This window comes from Pelmatolapia mariae, linkage group LG3_W (assembly GCF_036321145.2).
Source record: "Pelmatolapia mariae isolate MD_Pm_ZW linkage group LG3_W, Pm_UMD_F_2, whole genome shotgun sequence".
NCBI classification, from domain to species: domain Eukaryota; kingdom Metazoa; phylum Chordata; class Actinopteri; order Cichliformes; family Cichlidae; genus Pelmatolapia; species Pelmatolapia mariae.
Genome location: NC_086229.1, coordinates 38,584,317 through 38,603,886, shown reverse-complemented (window position 1 = coordinate 38,603,886; position 19,570 = coordinate 38,584,317). Strand labels below are relative to the sequence as shown.

The 19,570-nt window shown below is 41.1% G+C and overlaps 1 protein-coding gene across 1 annotated transcript in view; it reads right to left on the bottom strand.

Annotated features, from left to right (window-relative positions):
- The window catches only part of LOC134622647 (ribonuclease inhibitor-like), a 37,168-nt gene that overhangs the window by 16,455 nt on the left and 1,143 nt on the right, over nt 1-19,570 (bottom strand). The gene's annotated exons all lie outside the window — the stretch shown is intronic.

The window sequence follows — 19,570 nt, the reverse complement described above, 5'->3', positions numbered from 1 at the left end:
GTACATTTATCATAAAAACATGAAAAAGTCGTGTTTTTCCTTCCAGGGACCACATGGCTTCACTTTTGAAGGTGAAGTAAGTAAGTAAGTAAGTAAGTAAGTAAAGTTTATTTATTAAGCGCTTTTCATAGACAGGTAGTCACAAAGCGCTGCACACAGAGATTAAAATAAACAGTACAATAAATAGCAAAATGCACAATTTAAAAAAAAAAAAAAAGTATAAAAATGTAAAAAGCATTGGTCAACAGAAAGCTTGTTTAAACAGTAAAGTTTTTAACTGCTTTTTAAAGGATTCCACAGAGTCAACCAAACGTAGTTGTAGAGGTAGACTGTTCCACAGCCTTGGTGCCACAGCCTGAAAGGCTCTGTCCCCTTTCGTCTTCAGACGTGTTCTGGGAGCAACCAACAAGCTCTGAGTCTGTGAGCGGAGACGGCGAGCAGTAGTGTATTTTGTGAGAAGCTTGGATAAATAATCTGGGGCTTGGCCATTTAGTGCTCTGTATGTTAAAACAATAATTTTAAAACGAATTCTAAAATCTATTGGGAGCCAATGTAAAGAACATAAAATAGGAGTGATGTGAGCTCGCTTGCTAGAGCGAGTTAGCAGTCTGGCTGCTGCATTTTGTATAGCTTGGAGGCGAGAGAGAGATGATTTATCCAAGCTGGTAAACAGGGAATTACAATAATCTAAACGCGATGACACAAATGCATGGACAATTTTTTCCAGTTCAGCTAAGGACACCATATGTCGCAGTTTAGAAATATTCCTTAAATGAAAGAAACAGGAACGAGACAGAGATTTTACGTGTGAGTCAAGGCCCAAAGAAGAGTCAAATATTACTCCAAGATTTCTAATATTTGGCTTAGCAGAAGAACAGAAAGGGGCAAGAACCTGACTGATTTTAGAATATAGATCAGGAGGAGCTATGATCATGGTCTCTGTCTTGTTCATGTTTAAAACAAGGTAATTGTTAGAAAGCCAATCAGAGATTTGAGTTAAAGCCTGGAATAGGGTGGACAGCCTATCCAGCTGATGAGGCTTAAAGGACATATACAGCTGAATGTCATCGGCATAGAAATGATAAGAAAGGTCACTAAAAGACTGAATAATGCCAGCTAAAGGAAGCATATAAAAAGAAAATAATAATGGACCCAAAACTGAACCCTGTGGAACCCCGCAGGTTAGGGCAGCAGTGTTAGAGGAGAACCTATCAGTCCTAACAGAAAAGGTCCTGTCTGATAAGTAGGAAGAAAACCAGTCTAAGGCGGTGCCAGATATACCAGCCAAAACCTTGAGCCTGTTGAGTAGGATTTTGTGGTCGATGGTATCGAAGGCTGCGCTAAGATCTAGCAAAATGATCACGGAGCAATTTCCTGCATCAGATGCCATTAGTAGATCATTATGGACCCTTAAGAGAGCGGTCTCCGTAGAGTGCTGCTTTTGAAAGCCAGACTGAAAAGGGTCAAAAATCTGCAATCGGCATAGTAAGGATCTGAACTGATTTTCTACAATTTTTTCTAGTAATTTACTTATAAATGGCAATCTTGAAATAGGACGATAACTACTAGGGGAGGTAGGATCTAGATTCTGTTTTTTTAACAGAGGGGTTACCTCAGCGTGTTTAAAATAGGACGGAACACAGCCTTGCCTCAGTGAATTGTTGATGATGGATAGTAGTGTGGGACCAATGCTGGTGAGAGTCCCAGACAGGACAGAGGGAGGTAATATATCTAAGGAGCATGATGAGGATTTCATTTTACCTATTACTGCAATTAAGTCACTGAGTGTGATTGGAGAAAAAGAAGTAAATGACCCGGGACAACAAGGGGCATCTTCATAGGGGGAGGCACTTGAGGAGATTTTAGATCTCAAGTCCATCACCTTATTTACAAAGTAATTGAGGAAAGTGCTACAGTCTTCAACAGAAAGTAACACAGCATGCTGAGTTGGAGGAGAAACAATACTATTGATAGTGTCAAATAGAATTCTTGGGTTATTTTTATGACGATTTATGAGATTATTGAAGTAAGAGGCTCTGGCCTCTTTAACTGACTCATTAAATAAGTGAAGAAGTTCTTTGAAGTGTTCCCGATGGACAACCAGCCCAGTGGACTTCCAGAGACGCTCTGCTTTTCGACAGGAGCGTCGAAGACCACGGGTTTGATTATTTAACCATGGTGTGCAGGAACTAACAGTACAATGACTAGTTTTGAAAGGAGCAACCTGATTAAGAATGGCAAGACAGTGTTCATTGAAAGAATTAATAAGGATGTCAACCTCATCAGAAGAAGGTTTAAAATTAAAAAGTGAAGAAAACTTTAAAATGACAGAGTCATCAATGAAGCGCCTGCGCTTAATAAAACTTTGGGGAAGAGACTCTGAATTGAACAATATATTAAAAAAGACTGACTTATGGTCGCTAAAAGAAACATCATTTAAGTTCATGTGGTCAAGGGAAACACCACAGGTGAAGACCAAGTCCAGAGTGTGCCCAGCTGTGTGAGTAGGACCTGATACATGTTGAACAAAATTGAAAGAGTCCATAATGCTCAGGAACTCCTTAGTGGTACTATTTGATGAGTCCTCTGCATGAATGTTGAAGTCACCAACAATGATGACCTTGCCCAGTTTAATTGTGGAAGTTAAAAATTCTTGTAGGTCTGACAGAAAAGATGCAGCAGGTCCAGGTGGACGATAAATTAAAATGCCATATATGGGCTGTTCTCGTCCAATTTTTATCATAATCATCTCAAAAGAGTCGTAACAGCTAGAGGAGATCATCTGGCATAAGAATGTCTTTTTGAAAATTACCGCTGTTCCACCTCCTCGTCGAGATATCCGAGGTGCACAGAGAAAAGAACAGTCAGCGGGACACAGCTCTAAAAGATGTGAGAAATCATTCTCACGCTGCCACGTCTCAGAGATAAACATAAAATCAAGCTTCTCCGTACAGAACAAGTCATTTAAGATATAAGACTTGTTGGCAATTGAGCGGGCATTAATTAACATCCATTTAACGTTGCGACTCACCGGGACAGGGGTAGGGTTTCCAGTAACAGAGTTCGTACTATGCGGTAAGCTGCGCAGCAAAACAGGGTTCCTGCCGCGATAAGGCATTGCTTTCCATGCTTTTAGGTGGAAGCCTGGGTGGTAAACACAGTGGGTTGTGGGGATTAATCCAGCTCCGACAAGTCTCAGGCGGATCTTACCGCTAGCAGCCCAGGAATAAAGCCCACGAAGATCTGCCTCTTTCCGAAGACGACGGAGCAGGACAAGAAAGCCGGCTCTCTTCCCCCGCTTCCTCCGACGAGGCCTCTGAAGCAGTATTGAGCTGACCGGCAAGAGTGGAGGTAAACCAGGTGCTGCGTCCCGCTCGAGCGGTGGTGGGAAAACAACGTCGTATCGTTGACTCTGAAAGTTATCCATGGCAGATTTGATCGCCAGTAACGCATGGCGATCATAGATCCGAAGGGAGATGACGCCGGACAAAACTGTAGCAAGAACACTTGCATAACATATAAGGTAAACAAACACACGGACGGAGGCAGCGGCACAGCCAGACACAGGCGCCATCTTGCTTCACAAGAACAAGTGTGAAAGAAATGGACATATTTGAAGTCCAACACCTTTTTCCAGTCACATTATTAAAGCAGACAAACTACAAGCTCATTTTCATTCCAACAAGTCATCTTCTGACCTGGACTAACAACACTGGTCTCTATGTGCAGCTGGCTGTGAGACCAGTGCTCAGGGAGCATCTATAAAGTGCAACACTGGAAGAACATCACACACTAATTTGCTTCCAGCACTTTCACACAAACATCTACTGTCATTATTGTCACCAAACTCTGTGGATCCTTTATTGCAAATTCAAATGGGATCAAATGGTCAGACAAAAGAGGCTTATGAGGAAATATGATGAAATGTTGTGTATTAGCAGGAAGTTATTGAATCGTTTTCCTCAGAAACCAAACAAAATGATTGACAAACATGTTTTTACAAACTCAGTGTTGGACTTGGATCAGCAGGATAAGCTGATGTGTAAAGGCATTGTAGGCTACGTTCACACTGAAGACGAAAGCGCATCAAATCCGACTTTTTTTTGACCCTATGCGACCCATATCCGATTATGGTATGACAGTGTGAACGACACAAATCCGATATTTTCAAATCCGACCCAGGTCACTTTCATATGTGGTACCGATACACAGGGCTGGACTGGGACAAAAAATCGGCCCGGGCATTTTGACTAGAGACCGGCCCACCAGGTATTATGGGAAAAACCATAAAGCCTTTGAATGAAAACAAACGTCATTGTGACAGTGATGTACACTGTCTTGTTGGTATATATGTATCAATCTAGAAGTTAACTTAAACCTACACCATCCTCCCTATTCTGGTATTCTAAACAGAAACCCAAAGACTGCTTGGTTTACCTCCTGAACTTTCTACAACACATGGTGGAAACTTGAAATTAAGACAGAGAAGACTAGAGGGGAGACATGACCATTACTGAATATTAAAAATAATAAATGACAGATTTAGTGATATTTTCATAAACTATTTATTTACCACATGAATAAACAGCATGGCATTTTACACACAGTACTGGTACAGTATCTAGAAAATGTGGGAAAATACTGGCATCATATACAGTACTTACTTCTGAAGAAATTATGTTGGGACCCTGAAAAAAATTACTATGTACAATAATGGATTTCTATACATTTGACATCAGATGAAAACTTTGGTTGTATGATTTAGATAATTATTTGTTAAAAGCTAGAAATTTTAAATGAGAATAAGAAAGAAACGTATTTTTTGTGCCCCCCTTTCCCTGTTAATGCCCTACCTGGCGCCCCTGGCAAAACTTTGCTAGACCCGCCCCTGCACATAAGTTACCAGCTGTCAGCTACTAAAAAAAGGATCCTGGTGTTATTTGTCTCTCAGAAACAGTTCATAACTTCCCTTCAGCCCTTCATCCCTCCAGCAAACATCAGCTGATACTAGAAATTAATAGTAAATAAATTCTAACAACAGCTCATCAAGTTTAAAGGTGCTTCTGTTGTTTAACGCGACCTCCGCTGGTTTGCTCTTTCTGACGCAGAGAGAAAAGCCGATAAGCTGATCATTGATCATTGATCAGCGATCGGGACAAATAGCATTGCTTTTCACCTCAACTTTAAAGTTCGACCTCCTCGGCTGTAATTGGTCCAGCCCAGAGTCGATCATGACCAACTGGCCAATACACCACTATTCATTTATACCGTTGAAAAAATAAAAGAAATAAAACCCCATCGGCCCATAAAAACGAAAAATCACGAGCGGCCCACCGGGCAAATGCCCGGTATGCCCGATGGCCAGTCCAGCTGTGCCGATACATATCTGCTGTTTTAGAAAGCGACTGCTGTTTGAAAGGTCATGTTGCATTAAATCCGTCTTTTACGGGGCGATCGTGGCTCAAGAGTTGGCAGTTCGTCTTGTAATCGGAAGGTTGCCAGTGTCCGGCAGCCTCGCCTCTGTCAGTGCGCCCCAGGGTGGCTGTGGCTACAATGTTGCTTACCATCACCAGTGTGTGAATGTGTGTGTGAATGGGTGGATGACTGGATGTAGTGTGAAGCGCTTTGGGGTCCTTAGGGACTGAGTGCTACACAAGTACAGGCCATTTATCATTTATGTCACTGACACAAGACAGATGCCAATTATCAGCGCCGGAAAAGACAAACGAGAAAGCATGGCGGCGGAAACTGGAGACGGAGTGAGTTAATGGACAGAAACTGAGGTTTTGGACTTGATTAGAATATGGGGAGACAATTCTGAAGAAACTGATAGACTGCTGCAACAACACCTACCAGCTCTGTAGCCCCATTTTTACTTCCGTAAACAAAGTGCGTTGTGTATGACGTCTTCTTTTGTGCATGTGGGCCACGAACCATTTGCACTAGAGTGTGTTTGCTATCACATTTTATTTGTAGTGTGAACAACCAGACAAAAAAATGGATTTGATGAAAAAAACAGAATTGAGCATTAAGACCTGCAGTGTGAACGTAGCCTTTGTCTCGCTGTATGAGAGTCAAGTTATTACTCAATATTTATGGAGGATGTTTTTTAATTAGGCTCAAATATGTGACAGACATTTAATCCCATTTCAGTTTGGCCTCATCCTGGGCCGGATTATCCAACACACTCTTTCTTACATTTTAGCTCTTCAAGACAAACATAGTAAAACAAGCATATATCTATGTTTCCTGATAAAATGATGTGACAGGTAGAGTAAAGTGGTGGTGTTACAGCCTTTCTCCCCTCTGGTGCTGAGGCTGTTAGTCTCTCCCAAACTCAGCTACAGGACTTCCACATGAATGAAAGCAGCAGAAGTGGCTTTACAAATGAAAGAAGAAGAGGAGAAGAAGAGGAGAGGGAGGCCACCCTGACCATCACTCCAGCTGGAAACATCACACTTCCATTAAAGTTGGTGAGAAAATGTTGAGCAGGATGAGCTGCTGGCTAATCTGGAGGCTGTAGCAGCAGCTCACAGTCACAGTGGATTTCCACTCATGAAAAAGCTCTGGCTGCTTCATTTCTCATCTCATATCAGAGACTTTAAGGCTTCAGTGAAGCTGTACCTTCCATATTCAGCCCAATGTGCTCTGTATTGTTTTTTGCAGGTCATCTAAACAGGAGTTAGCAGATCATTTCAATATAAAAGGTTGGAACTGTAAAGAAAACAAACAGAGCTCATAAACTGAGACTGATTTCATTTTTTTCAGCTGCAACTTTTTAGTTGTTCCTTTTTTAAGACTTATACATAATTATATTTACAATAAGACATATCATTCCCTGCAGTACTGTGGGCGGGGCCGGGGATTTCTAATTTAGTGACTTGCCATGGAAAAACAGTTCAGACATCACAAAATGTTAGTTATTTAAATTAATACCAGTCTCTGCACTTAGTAGAACGACACCTGTGGTGGCAGATTTCTTTTCTCATGTATTAATCACATATTTAATTATATCACATTAGTTATAGTAATATCACTTTCTCACTTTACCATAGTAAGAGCACTCATGTCACTAGTTTACATGCATGTGGAAAGTTAACACAGTGAGGCCAGTGTAATGGGAGACATTATACAGATAGTGAGACTCCTTCTGCTTATCAGGGATGTAAATCCTTAGGTAATGGCCGAGCAGAAAACAAGGTCATAATTCTCTCTGTGAGGGAGGAGGTATAGCCCCCCGTGAGGTAAGACATGTGAGAGTTTGTGGAATGTTCTTTGTCTGTCTCTGTATATAAGATGTAAGGGTGGTGGCCACAATTCAGAGATGGTCCTGGTGTTTCACTGGGATGCTCTCTCCACATTGCAATGTGTTCAGTAAACCCACTTCAAATCAAGCTCACTGGGTGTGTTGCAGGTTATTGTTAAAATTTCCACAACACACCTTTCAGCATCTAATGATACTAAGAATATGTTTTCTGTATCAGTATTAGTGATGAAACAATGAGGAGACTGATGAAGGAACAATGAGGGGAAACTGTAACAGCAGCAACAGAAACCAGCAGACAAAGCTGAGGTCTGGGTTCCTCTATGCTACACACAGCCTCCTGCTCCTGGACTTTAGTAAACACATAAATATCTCCAAGTACACTTACTTCAGAAACTCATTTCAAGTTTACTTCAGCTTTAAATGACTCACAACATCAGCACACATGAGTAAACACAGTAACTCACACAGCTACTGTTCAAGTTTAGTCATCTTTAATACAAACATCTCATTATTATGAATCTCACAGCTACCTGCTCATTGAACTGAACAATAATTCTGTTTTACCATTAAAACAAAATATGTGACTGTAAAGAATCTTCAGACAGTAATTAAGAATCTCCTAAGCCATCCAAAGATAAAGAAAAGTTCACCTGCCAATTCTATAAAGCTTGGTTCTTTATACAATAATATCATTTAATGATCAGCAGTGGGGATGTTTGGATCCTGACCTGAGAGTTTCCAGTGTACAATGTGGACTCTGCAGTGCAGCAGACAGAAGCTTCACTGCAATACAATTATTGGTTAACTAAATAGCTTCATTAAAACACAAATGTCTTTCTATATGAGCACTTACTCCTTGTAAGCTCCACCTGCCCCAACTTCTGAGTAAGAAGACATGAAAACAAACTGTAAATCTAGCACAAACATAATTTCTGACTCATGATTGGAGATCTTCTCAGATCCATTTGTACATTTAGAGCCTGATACTGAAATATAGCAGCACGGACATTCACAGCAGCAAAGGGTTCTTGCTGATCGGAGCTGGCTTGGCCCTGGCTTATTGAAGATTAAAGAAAGTGGAATCAGCTGTTCAAAACCCCACAAGGCTGCCCGCTGTGACTGAAACAATGGGACGGGTCGTGACATCTCAAAATGGGCTCATTGAACGCAGCACGGATAAGATGTTGGAGAAGTTCGACGCTGCCGTGCACACTCACACTTTGCTCTTTGAGCGCAAAACTGATAACCCGTGGCTCTCCAACGGGAGATTAACAGACCAGTGACGGACTGTTAGATCAGCTGTGAAACTGACATGCAGTTGTTCGCACCAAAGAAAACCACCATCATTTCATGCGGCTAACATACCGGTGCCAGCTGTGGTCTCAAGGCTGGAGCTGAACATAACAAATCTCACCCTACAAGGTGGGCCATTTATATGGATACACCGTAATAACATGGGAATGGTTGGTGATATTAAAGTCCTGTTTGTGGCACATTAGTATATGTGAGGGGGCAAACTCCTCAAGATGGGTGGTGACCATGGTGCCCATTTAGAAGTCGGCCTTCTTGGATACAACTTTTGCTTTTTCAATAGGAAGAGGGCCATGTGACACATCAAACTTATTGGTAATGTCTGCAGAAGACACATGGTTCTTTTTATTACAGTTCCCAAACATTTTTAGAAGATAAACAAGGAATTGTTTGCATTGTGCGTGTTGCTAAGTTTATTTTTTCTTGGCATCTTCTTGTGACCTTTGTCATTTTGTGTGATTGCTCTTGCTGAGCCTACATACTAGGAGAGAGGGTGAGACTAGTTTTCTTTCTCTAGAGCAGGGGTCTCAAACTCAAATGAGCCGCGGGCCACTTCTGGCACCGTCATCTCATTGGAGGCCACTTTAGTGTCCAAGTAGTACAAACACGAAAACCCCCACTAATATTTCCTAAAATGTAGTGTTTTGTTTGTTTTATTAAAAATATTGTGTAACAAGACAAAACTGCAAACAAGAACGTATTTCTTTCCTCACTCTTACTATCTGAAGCCGTTCATTGAACTACCAAATAAACAGCTCTTTCTGGCCAGACTCATGGCAGCACTATGATTTTGTTTGTATTTAACAAAATAAAAATGCAGGCATAAGCGTACACATTAGTTTTTGACTGCAAGTTAAAAACTGTTTTCTTTCCAAATAAACCTCTCACTGATCTAACACAGCCCTAACCATGTTTGCACTCTTGTTACCTCGGCCAGGTCCGCGGCTCCGAACCTTGGTAAGGAGACATCTGGAAAGTACTTTGGGTTCTGTGTCGGGCTCGTAGCCGGGAACTAGCTTTACTGTCTGGGTCAACTTTGCTAGCGAGAGACAGAGAGAGGCGCTGAAAGGCCGCTCCAGCAGAACTTTATTGTTTCGGAGGAAAACACGAACACGGTGTACAGTCGAGTCTTAATAGCTTACTGGGCTTGTCAGGCACTCTTTTGGGCTGCAGTGGTTATTATTATATTTACATGCTTCCACCTCCCGTTTCTGCTCGGTAGCACCTCGCACTTTTCCCCTTTTTCTCCCTCCCTCATGCTCACACACACACAGCAGGAGGGGCGGTCCCACACGTTCTCCCTGCAGCAAGGACTACACCGCCTACGAGGCTACATTCCTAAAGGGCCATGCCTGTAACACATTTGAATTGAATTCGTTGCGCTATGCTGCTTTGTTCACTGTGGCTTTGCGGGCTAATGTTTGTTGTGTTTTGTAGGAAAACCAGCCTACAAAATGCAGGAATGGATCCAGACTGGGCACCTCTATCAACCTGGGTCATACCGAGTTTAAAGCTGATACCACAACTAGATTTGATCGGTTAAGAGAGAGCGACATCAAAACAGCCACGAAAGGTCCCGCATATATGTGAACAAGTGTTGTATTGAAGCAATCAAGTGATGAATAACTGTTTTCCACTATGTTGTTTTGCAATGTTTGTTTTGGTTTTTTTGCATTGTTGATTTGTTTGTCACCAAAGCAGCTAATAAAGCTGTATATTGAATCGAATCCAATCCAATTTTGCCTCTTTCTTGTAAGATTCTATAATAGAATGAATGCCAGTTATAAATAGAGACAATAAATTGAATGAATTACGAAACACTCATTTTATTTTTATTAGATCTGAAAATGTTGTGTAACACTACAACCTGAAACAAATAGATTGCGTTGGCCTGTACAGGAGATAAAGGGAAAAAACAACCGCTGTGAAATGGAATAGTCCAAATCACCAAAGTAAACTGGAGCTGGGCTTGTTGCAGGGATCTGAAGTTACTAAACATCTTGTGAGTGTCTGCACTCACACTTAGGACCATATAATAATAAATATGTGCATGATGAAAGTTGGGCAGCACGCTAACGTCCTTATTCCACTCTGTATGCTCGTATGGGTCTAACCCTTTCACTCCTTTGATTTCTTTCCTCATCCTTTTCTCTCTTTTTTTGCCTTTTCCTCAAGTCTGTCTTTGTACGGACCTTCCGTGTTCTCCGTCGTTTTGTACATAACTGTTTTTGGGGCAAATAAAATGCAAGTAGCGATTAAAACCACAGAATTAATGATTACCGGTGCTGGAAATGCTAGCGCTTGATCCAGTGTCTTGATGTTGTTGCCACGGGTACTAGCGCTGGGCGATATGACACAAAACTCATATCTCGATATTTTTTAGCTGGATGGCGATATAAGATATAAATCTCGATATTTTTTAAAGCCATAAAGTAAGAACAAAAAGAGAGTTCTTAGTCAAAGCTGTGTCCCAGATGTCACACAGGCACTTTTATTAACATACAGCATAGATGTACATGAAAAAAAAACTACTCAAAAATAAATTATGAGCATTTATTAAATAATGATGCTCTATAAATAAAAGAAAACTATGTTGTTTTGTGCATAACAAAGAGCTCACAACTGTGCAGTCAAAATGTAAACTAAAAGACGCTGAGCATAATAACAAAGACAGATTTCACAGCTGCTCTGTTCCCAACTTCTACTGCGTGACTGACAGCCTGGAGTTTGAAATCCGCTTCGTAACCATGTCTCTGAACAGGTGCCATTTGTGGTCCTTATACACACACAGTACCGTAATATTACGTTGAAGCTAGAGCTGGGCGATAGAACGATAACGATACTGCGAAATAACTTTTTCTCGACAGAAAAATGAAACTATTGCGATAGGCCTCATCTCTCTTGTCCTTTAAAAAAAAAAAAAAAGAACAGTCAATCCAAATTAAGTAGCGCCAAACCAATCACAGCCGCAGCATCACGTCACGTGGCTTGTTACGTACAGCACAAGTGCCAAGGCGAACATGTGTACTTGTTTGGGAAGCAGCCAGCCACCGTGCTGCCCCGGTAATGGAAGAAATGAGTGTGCCGACTAGAGAAAAATCAACCGAGAGCGTGACGGAAGAGAAAACAGATGATGGTTCCAATGCTGGAGAGATTGTCGAATGGAAGGGCCGTAGAAGTTCCGTAGTGTGAAGGTATTTCGACTATTTAAAGTCTGACAAAAACGTAGCACGCACTGTAAATTGTGCCGAAAGCAAGTCTGGAAATACAATAAACCGGTGCATGCTCAATCTCTGACTGAAAGCGCTAATTGGTCATTCAGCTTTTGTCAGACTAAAGTAAATGTTTGAAAAGCTAAGCTTTACAACAAGGAGAGATGGAGAATTTCCTTTTAGTTCTCAGTTTATTTGATATTGACAAAAGTTAGTCAATTTTGTCTGTTCTTCTGTAAAACAAACTAAGATTTATTTTTAGAATTAATATTTTGTTTCTAAGTGGAATTGACAATTTAGTAGTTTTGTTTGTTCTATTTTGAAAATTAAACGCTTTAGTGGCTGCCTTTTTGTGTAGTTTGCAATATTTGCCTTTATTTATCTGAAACTGAAGTCTCATGTTTCTTAAGTACATCTACCCTGTTGAACTTATTATGGGTAATAAATATTAAAATCAAAACAAGCTGCTGATTATTTCACATTTTATTTGTGAGCAACGGCACATTTAAATCTTACAAATATAGTTATTTGGCTTATATTGTGATATATATCGTTATCGCCAGAAATGAAAAAAACATATCGTGATATAAAAAAATCTTATATCGCCCAGCTCTAACGGGTACCCACAAAGCAATGCACGAAAGTCACGTGGTCTGTCACTCTCTATAGATAAGTTTTATTGTTTGCTTAAATCACCTCATTACCGAGTTAGTTGTTTCAATAACGGTTTTCAGTTGTGGTAATAAACCTTTTGTTTTTCTTTTTTACCTGACCTTCCTGTCACTGGGCTCATTCATGTTACTTCCCCTGTCGCCTAGCAGAGCCGGGGCGTACCATGTTTCTCAGGTTAGGGTTAATCCATTCATTCTGCAACTGCACATGAATTATACTTCATACACAAACCCACAGTCTCTGATTGCTCTGAAATCTCACTGACAGCCAACAGGTAAAAAGAAAAGTCCAGACTGACAGTCTCTGTGGTGTTAGGCCGTGAACTGCTCACGCTGCGTTCAAGTGCATCACAAACTATTGGAATTGGAACCAACTTTGTGAAACAGACGTCCTACCAGCTGCTGTTTTGAAATTTTGTCATTTCCTCATGAACTGTATTAAACTCTGTAAATGAACTGAGAACTATTTCTACATTTGAAACTATGAATTCAGTTTCCCATTCACTTCTGTACGTTAGTGTATAAATGAATGCTAGACTGGACTCCATGGAAACACTTGGACTCAGCTGCCTGTTTTCTGTAGTCATTCCAACAGAGTCATTTCTCTTCTCCAGCTTCTGTTTGAAATCCTCTCACAGAGCCTGAATCCTGCTTTGTTGTCATGTTTGGGCCTGTGTTCGGCTGCTCTGTGTTCCTCTGCTTTAATCAGCAATCACGTAACACAACATTATATACCAGGTAGTCCAACTTCGGTAACCCTGCAAACGCCACTGCTGTTTAGTTTTCTGTCTTCATTTATGTTCAATTCAATTCAATTCAATTCAATTCAATTCAATTTTATTTATATAGCGCCAAATCACAACAAAAGTCGCCTCAAGGCGCTTTATATTGTACAGTAGATAGCACAATAATAAATACAGAGAAAAACCCAACAATCATATCATATGACCCCCTATGAGCAAGCACTTTGGCGACAGTGGGAAGGAAAAACTCCCTTTTAACAGGAAGAAACCTCCGGCAGAACCAGGCTCAGGGAGGGGCGGCCATCTGCTGCGACCGGTTGGGGTGAAAGAAGGAAAACGGGATGAAAGACATGCTGTGGACGAGAGACAGAGATTAATAACAGATATGATTCGATGCAGAGAGGTCTATAACACATAGTGAGTGAGAAGGTGACTGGAAAGGAAAAACTCAATGCATCATGGGAATCCCCGGCAGCCTACGTCTATTGCAGCATAACTAAGGGAGGATTCAGGGTCACCTGGTCCAGCCCTAACTATATGCTTTAGCAAAAAGGAAAGTTTTAAGCCTAATCTTAAAAGTAGAGATAGTGTCTGTCTCCCGAATCCAAACTGGAAGCTGGTTCCACAGAAGAGGGGCCTGAAAACTGAAGGCTCTGCCTCCCATTCTACTTTTAAATACTCTAGGAACAGCAAGTAGGCCTGCAGAGCGAGAGCGAAGTGCTCTAATAGGGTGATATGGTACTACAAGGTCATTAAGATAAGATGGGGCCTGATTATTTAAGACCTTGTAAGTGAGGAGCAGGATTTTGAATTCAATTCTGGATTTAACAGGAAGCCAATGAAGAGAAGCCAAAACAGGAGAAATATGCTCTCTCTTCCTAGTCCCTGTCAGTACTCTTGCTGCAGCATTTTGGATTAGCTGAAGACTTTTCAGTGAGTTTTTAGGACATCCTGATAATAATGAATTACAGTAGTCCAGCCTGGAAGTAATAAATGCATGAACTAGTTTTTCAGCGTCACTCTGAGACAGGATATTTCTAATTTTAGAGATGTTGCGCAAATGGAAGAAAGCAGTCTTACATATTTGTTTAATATGTGCGTTGAAGGACATGTCCTGGTCAAAAATGACTCCAAGGTTCCTCACAGCATTACTGGAGGCCAAGGTAATGCCATCCAGGGTAAGGATCTGCTTAGATACCATATTTCTAAGATTTTCAGGGCCGCAGGAAGTTAGCGGCCATCCAGGTCTTTATGTCTTTAAGACATTCCTGCAGTTTAACTAATTGGTGTGTGTTACCTGGCTTCATGGATAGATAGAGCTGCGTATCATCTGCATAGCAGTGAAAATTTATGCTATGTCTTCTAATGATGCTGCCTAGGGGAAGCATGTATAATGTAAACAGAATTGGTCCTAGCACTGAACCCTGTGGAACTCCATAATTAACCTCAGCATGTGAAGAAGACTCTCCATTTACTTGAACAAATTGGAGTCTATTAGATAGATATGATACAAACCACTGCTGCGCAGTACCTGTAATACCTACAGCATGTTCTACTCGCTCTAATAGGATATTATGGTCAACAGTATCGAACGCAGCACTGAGGTCTAGCAGGACAAGCACAGAGATGAGTCCACTGTCAGAGGCCATAAGAAGATCATTTGTAACCTTCACTAAAGCTGTTTCTGTGCTGTGATGAGCTCTGAAACCTGACTGAAACTCTTCAAATAAGCCATTCCTCTGCAGATGATCTGTTAGCTGTTTGACAACTACTCTTTCAAGGATTTTTGATATGAAAGGAAGGTTGGATATTGGCCTATAATTAGCTAAGACAGCTGGGTCTAGAGATGCTTTTTAAGTAAAGGTTTAACTACAGCCAGCTTGAAGGCCTGTGGTACATAGCCGATTATTAGAGATAGATTGATCATATTTAAGATTGAAGAATTAATTAATGGCAGGACTTCTTTGAGCAGTTTTGTAGGAATGGGGTCTAAAAGACACGTTGATGGTTTGGAGGAGGTAATTATTGAAGTTAACTCAGAAAGATCGATTGGAGAAAAAGAGTCTAACTTAACATCAATGGTACTAAAAGTAGCTGTAGACGATATTACATCTGTGGGATGATTATTGGTAATTTTTTCTCTAATGATAAAAATTTTATTTCTGAAGAAGTTCATGAAGTCATTACTAGTTAACGTTAAAGGGATGGTTGGCTCAGTAGAGCTCTGACTTTTTGTCAGCCTGGCTACAGTGCTGAAGAGAAACCTGGGGTTGTTCTTATTTTCTTCAATCAGTGACGAATAGTAAGATGTTCTGGCTTTGCGGAGGGCTTTCTTATAAAGCAGCAAACTATTTCTCCAGGCTAAATGATGATCCTCTAAATTTGTGACACGCCATTTCCTCTCCAGCTTACGAGTTATCTGCTTTAGGCTACGTGTTTGAGAATTATACCACGGAGTCAGGGACTTCTGATTTGAGACCTTAGTTTTCACAGGAGCTACAGTATCCAGAGTCGTACGTAGTGAGGAGGTAAAATTATTAACAAGATAATCGACCTCTGTTGGAGTAGCGTTCAGGTAGCGGCTCTGCTCTATGTTGGTACAGGGCATTGAAGATGATAACAGTGGGTGGATTATATTCTTAAACTTAGTTACAGCACTTTCAGAAAGACATCTACTTTGATAAAGTCTACTCTCCACTGCTGTGTAATCAATTATTGTAAATGTAAATGTTATCAGGAAATGATCAGACAGCAGAGGGTTTTCAGGAAACACTGTTAAATGTTCAGTTTCTATGCCATATGTTAAAACAAGATCTAGAGTGTGATTAAAGTGGTGGGTGGGTTCTTTTACATTTTGAGAGAAGCCAATTGAGTCTAATAACAGATTAAATGCCATGTTGAGGCTGTCATTTTTAGCATCTACATGGATGTTAAAATCACCCACAATAATTATTTTATCTGAGCTGAGCACTAAATCAGATAAAAAGTCTGAGAAATCAGAGAGAAACTCTGTGTAAGGCCCAGGTGGACAATAGATAATAACAAGTAAGACTGGTTTCTGAGTTTTACAGCTGGGGTGGACGAGGCTAAGCATCAGGCTTTCAAATGAATTAAAAGTCTGTCTTGGTCTTTCGTTAATTAATAGACTGGTGTGAAAAATTGCTGCCACACCGCCCCCTCGGCCTGTGCTTCGAGGTTTCTGGTAGTTAGAATGACTCGGGGGTGTTGATTCATTTAAACTAACATAATCATCCTGCTGCAACCAGGTTTCTGTAAGGCAGAGTAAATCGATTTGTTGGTCAATTATTAAGTCATGTACTAACAGAGACTTGGAGGAGAGAGACCTCATATTTAATAATCCACATTTCACTGTTTTACTCTTTGGTTCAGATGTGGATTCTGTATTGTTCTTTCTTTGTGATTTTTTATGTTTAAATTGTTTATTGCTGGTTTTTGGTTTGTTTTTTGTCTGTTTGGGAGCTGACACAGTCTCAATGGAGATGGGTTTTTGGGGGGGTAGCAGGAGGAGAGAAGCTGCAGAGAGGCGTGTAAGACTGCAACTCTGCTTCCTGGTCCCAACTCTGGATAGTCAGATTTTGGGGGGTTTAATAAATTTGTCCATATTTCTAGAAATGAGAGCTGCTCCATCCAAAGTGGGATGGATGCCATCTCTCCTAACAAGACCAGGTTTCCTCCAGAAGATTTGCCAATTATCTATGAAGCCCACATCGTTTCTGGGACACCACTCAGACAGCCAGCAATTTAAGGAGAACATGCGGCTAAACATGTCACTCCTGGTCTGATTGGGGAGGGGACCAGAGAAAACTACAGAGTCCGACATTGTTTTGGCAAAGTTACACACCGATTCAATATTGATTTTAGTGACCTCCGATTGGCGTAACCGGGTGTCATTACTGCCGACGTGAATTATGATCTTACTGTATTTACGTTTACCCTTAGCCAGCAGTTTTAAATTTCCTTCAATGTCGCCTGCTCTGGCCCCTGGAAGACAATTGACTATGGTTGCCGGTGTCTCTAGCTTCACATGTCTGAGAACAGAATCACCAATTACCAGAGTTTGACCCCCGGCGGGTGTGTCGCTGAGTGGGGAAAAACGGTTAGACACATGAACAGGTTGGTGGTGTACCTGGGGCTTCTGTTTAAGACTATGCTTCCTCCTCACCGTCACCCAGCCTCCCTCTTTCCCCAGCTGCTTGGGGTCTGCCGGGGAACAGCTAGCGGGGCCTACGCTATCGTCGGCTGCACCAGCTACAGGGGCCTGGCTAGCTACGGGTGAATGAAGGGTGCGAAGCCGAGTCTCCAATTCAGTAATCCTGGCCTCCAGAGCTGCAAATATGCTACATTTGTTACAGGTATCATTACTGCTAAAGGAGGCCGAGGAGTAACTAAACATCTGACACAATGAGCAGGAAAGTGCAAAAGGGACAGGTGAAGTAGCCATGGTGCTAACGAGTCAGCTACGAGCTAAGCTAAGCTAGCGAAACAGTAAAGAGACAGTGAGTGAATACTTTGGCTATAAATTAGGTAGTGAGCACACAGAAAGGGTGATTCAGATGAAGCACGTGAAGATTATACTATGAAAAAGGGATGTATCAAAAGATTTCAATTAAATTGCTAAGCAGAAAAGCTACTCAGAAACACCACTGTGTTTGAGCAGGAACAGGAAGTGATACTCTACCGCAGAGCGAGCGAAACACCAAGTGACCACCAATGTTGGAAGTGGTAGCAGAGCTGTACGTTTGAATTAGTTTAAAAAATCTCTCAGAACATGGTATGTCATGTTTAATGTCATGCTTCAAATTATATCGCAATATGAATTTTAGGCCATATCACCCAGCCCAGGGGTCGGCAACCCGCGGCTCCGGAGCCGCAGGCGGCTCTTTCGTCTTTATTTTGCGGCTCCGGGTGGTTTGGGAAAATACATTAGAACTATTTAGCTGAAGTGTATTTTGTTTGTGTTTAGTTCTTTTTTTTAACTTGTAGTTCTACATTGGAAGATTATTGTGATTTTGAAATATAAAAATAAAATTATCTTATTATTTTTTCATGGCTCAAAATAAGCGTCACACTCGCGGAAGCCGGTATACTCGCGGAAACGCCGTGCATTTATCGAGACATTCAACCCCAGGTAGGCCAATTGCGGATCTTCGGATCCACATTATGTCGGCAGCTATTCTCCACCGTGAACTATGTTTAAAAACAAACACCGCTCACGCCTCACAGATGACAGCTTACAATCCTGCGTAAAGATGAAAGCCCCGATTTGGAGACGCTGTGCGGAGAGGTTCGGGACCATAAGTCTTATTGTAAACATATCACGGCAGACCCGACGATGTTTTCATGAACATGCTTTTCAGCATCTCTTTATTGACCACTTTTCACAAACGGTTGCTGTATGCATACAGACGGCTGTAACTTTTCAGCTCACAGCCCGACAACACAACAGCAGAGAGAGCACAGACTTTAAGGTGGCGAGGCGTGATCGCGGGTGCCGCTCAGGTGCGTCCGCCTCCCGTGCTGCGGCGCTGCAGACCACGCCCCGCCACACACATTAACCAGGTAAAATACATATTTAGGCAGAATTTTGCAAATATCTATTTTTCTTTTTTAGCAGCTTAGTGCTTTTTTTCCAGTTACTTTTTAAAAGTCAGGTCAACGCTCCAACAGCCCAAAGGCGATATAAGGGTGGCGGCTCACAACAGTTTTTGTTTGCTACATGGATCATTTTAGTTCAGCTGGGTGTCTTTCCTTTTGTTATATTTCTTTAAGAGTTCAAAATGTGTTAATTACATAAATAAAATGTAATTTTCTCTGTAGCACTTCATGGATTTCATAAGCAACACACCTTAGTTGCTCTGTGGACTGTTTTAAAAAGCAGTTAAAAACTTTTCTGTTCAAACAAGCCTCTTGTTGATCTACATATTTTATGTTCTTTACATTATTTACATTTGATCTTTTACATTGTGTATAATGTCTATTGATTGTATTGTTTATTTTAATACTTGTGTACAGCGCTTTGTGACTGCCTGTCTGTGAAAAGCGCTTAATAAATAAACTTTACTTACTTACTTTAGTTGTTCACACAAAGCATAAAGGTAAAAAAACAAACAAAAAAACAAACCCCAATATATGCAGTGTTATCTTCATTTTAGATTTCAAAAAGTATTTGCGGCTCCCAGTGTTTTCTTTTGCGTGGAAACCGGGTCCAAGTGGCTCTTTGGATGTTAAAGGTTGCAGACCCCTGACCCAGCCCTACCATGAACATTATCACAGCTCCTAACTTCACCTTTATTAGCTTTGACATTCATGTCTTTCTTTTCTCTCTCTGTTTCCACACAAGCTCAA